Here is a 3268-nt window from a genome sequence, read left to right on the forward strand (position 1 = left end):
TTACTATGGCCCATCCCATTATTACATTATTACCTTGGGTACCTCACTTGGTACCCCATATTATCCCCCCCTATGTATATAACACTCCACCCCCCTTAACATGTTTCGTCCTTGAAACATGGTAATGGGGTACCAAGGGAGGTACCCAAGGTAATAATGTAATAATGGGATGGGCCATAGTAATAAATAAGGTGGTTAACCCATATCATGTAAGGGACCACAAGTAGTTAATAATAATGTAATGGGCCCATGGTATTAGTTGATGGTATGAGGGAACCATGGTAATGACCCATGGTATTCTATGTATGAGGCCTATATAGAGGCTAGAGACTCCACATGAAGGAATAGTGAAGGGTTGTTGTATGAATAGGCATATGGCTTGTGGAGTGTTCTCCTTCCTTAAGGAGTGAATGTATGGTGTTGCCCTACCTTAAGGGTTTGATCAATAAAGAATCAATTCATATTGTTTCTGGGTTTATTTGCATTGTCTTATATCTTTATATCAGATCTATAGTATTTCCGGGTTAGATCTATAACAAGTGGTATCAGAGCTATAACAAGTGGTATCATAGCTATAACATGGAAGCCCTGGTTGGGCAAACACTCTCAAAGCCCTTAGCAGGTTGAGTTACTAGTCCTAGAAGCCTTGGTTGGACAAACGCTCTGGAAGCCCTATATAAGTTGTGGGTTTAGTTACTAGTTCTGGAAGCCTTGGTTGGAAAAACAATCTAAAAGCCCTAGAAGGCTTGGATGGAGACCAATCTAATGATGGTTTTTGGTGATGCATGACCGTGAGGTGGAATCACTATTTGATGGGTTGAGGTGGGTGTCCTATGGAAGCCCTAGATGAGTTTTGATTGATGTATTATATGAGATTCCACATTCATGCTTGGAATATGGCACGGGGGTGATTGGCTAAAGAGAGACTTGGCTCAGCCAATCTATGGTTGGGTGGAACGTGGTAGTTCCATCTCCGGTTGGTTCATTGCATTTATTAATGAAAAAAAAATATTCCCTTGATTTTCATGTGAAAATGTACTGATGTATATATGGATTTTGATGGCTGATATGTTTATTGTATTTCTTCTCCTATTATGTTTTTTCTTTTATATATATGCACATTTACTCCAGAGGTTGTTACAAGAACCCTTAATCAAGGGATGCCTTGGGAGAAGAAACTGATGCATGCAAATAAGTTTTTCTTGGGCCCAGAGGGAACAGGTCAAGCCAGCTACACATGCAACAGTCTGCTCAGCTGGGAGGAAAAAATGTATATTTCTAGGAGGGAGCTGGGTTGGCTGCCCAGAGGGATTGAGCAATTTCTAGGAAGAGCAGCTGACTGCTGCCCAGAATTGCACAATTTTTGGGCTAAGAAGTCCCGCTGGGAGGAATTACGCAATTTTTCTAGTGAACAGTGACAGGCAGATTTGCACAATTCTGGAGCCCAACACACTTCCAGACATAATTGTGCAATTTTTGGAGGTAAGGCTAGTTCCCCTCCAAAATTGCACAATTTCTTGAGGGGGTTTCTTAGCCTGCAACTAGACCAAGTCTGGCGAAACAACCTATGAGGGGGATGCAAAACGTTTTGATGGACAGGCTGTCATTCTGCAAGAAAATCACTAAAGCTTGTGTACTTGACAAGGCAAGACATGCTACTATGAAAGGTTAGTAGGGAGGCTCCAAAACAAATCTAAGGCAAAATTTTGGAGGTTGGTTTTTGTTGCTACAACATAACTCCACCCAATGAAAGGAGTCCAAGGCCTACTGGAAAATTTATTCACCAACAAGGAAAAACTATTCTAGAGAATCCAACTACTTTTACATCAGAATTAGGCATAGTCACATGAACTCACAATATTGGCAAGTTTCACTAACCTTGGTTCCCTAGGATGAGTTTTTACCAGTAATTACGTGTTGGCCAATTTCCTTTGATGATCTAGGTCCGGGTGTGATGAAGGACCCTTCCAATATCTTTTACTTTTGTGATGTGTTAAATTGCGTTTTTAAGAGAACATGAATGAATACATCTGCATGTTGTAAAGAAGAGGAACATGACATTCATCAACACATGAAAACATAAGCCATTGATAACGGAGTTCGTCCGAGAGGGACTACATCTCCGGGCCCCGGTGTCAAGATGGTGTAGGCCAATGCATTAAGTGTTGTCAATAGTGATGATGTACATAAGAGGTGATGTCGTTATCATACAAGGAAAATTCCCTCATGCAGAAGTGGCTCCAAGAGATGTTCCGCTACAGGAACTCTCAGTCAAAAAATGACTCCTATCAGTATGACACAAACTCATGCATGATGATAAGGATCATCCCGCCAACATGGCATAAAAGGGATCTCAATGCAAACATACATGGCGACAACATGAGTATCCCAACAATATAATGACAAAGGGATCTCAAATAAAACATGATGAATCATGACAACAAGTACATCACACAGATGATTGTACATCACATCAAGCAAGAATCATGAAAACAAGTAAGAGACAAGATCCCACATCAAACATCAAACAGGGATTTGTGCAGCATAATGCATAGAAAAAGAAGTACATGAGCACACTGCATATACCTCACATCCAGGGGCCACCTTAAGAAAAAGATGTCAAGCTGTTGAAGTTATTCGTACCATCGATCTCACGGCATCAAGTCTCATGGAATGGCTGCTTGCACATGAATGATGACACCTTCACTCCACTTTGAAAATTGCCCAAAAACTGAAATGATCAAATGGAAAATCTAAATGCGCCATCAGATTTGTGGCATTGAATAGTGAAAAATCGACTGTCAAATTTCTAAATTCTAAGAAAGTGAAAATCTCGGCTCAAGGAATCTTTTAGATTCCCCCTAGATTCCTCAAAGATTCCCTCCTTCGGGTCCCCTATAAATCGGCTGCTCAGATTAGGAAACTAACTATGCCATCGGGTTCGTGTTGCCGAGAGGTGTAGGATTGACATAAAATTTGTCCAATTTGGACACTGTGAAAATTTCATTCTCTTGGAAATTTTGCTCAGTCATGGTTCCCACTGTGTTTTTCTCAGGTTCATGGTTCCACATGCAAACAAATTAATTAAAAATTGTCTCGCCTCGATTTTTGTGCATGCCCCTACTCCTCCATGCTTGTGGGTGCACTGAAAAATGAATGTTTATATAAAATCCTGGGTGGATTAACCAAAGCAAGAGGTTTGGTGTGTTAGTAAAGTTGGTAGTTTGTTGAGGAGGGATCGGGTGGTCAAACCCCACCCCTCCTTTTT

Source organism: Pinus tabuliformis, chromosome 9, assembly GCF_031772625.1.
Source record: "Pinus tabuliformis cultivar Carrire ecotype Pingquan chromosome 9, CPIR1, whole genome shotgun sequence".
Lineage (NCBI taxonomy): Eukaryota > Viridiplantae > Streptophyta > Pinopsida > Pinales > Pinaceae > Pinus > Pinus tabuliformis.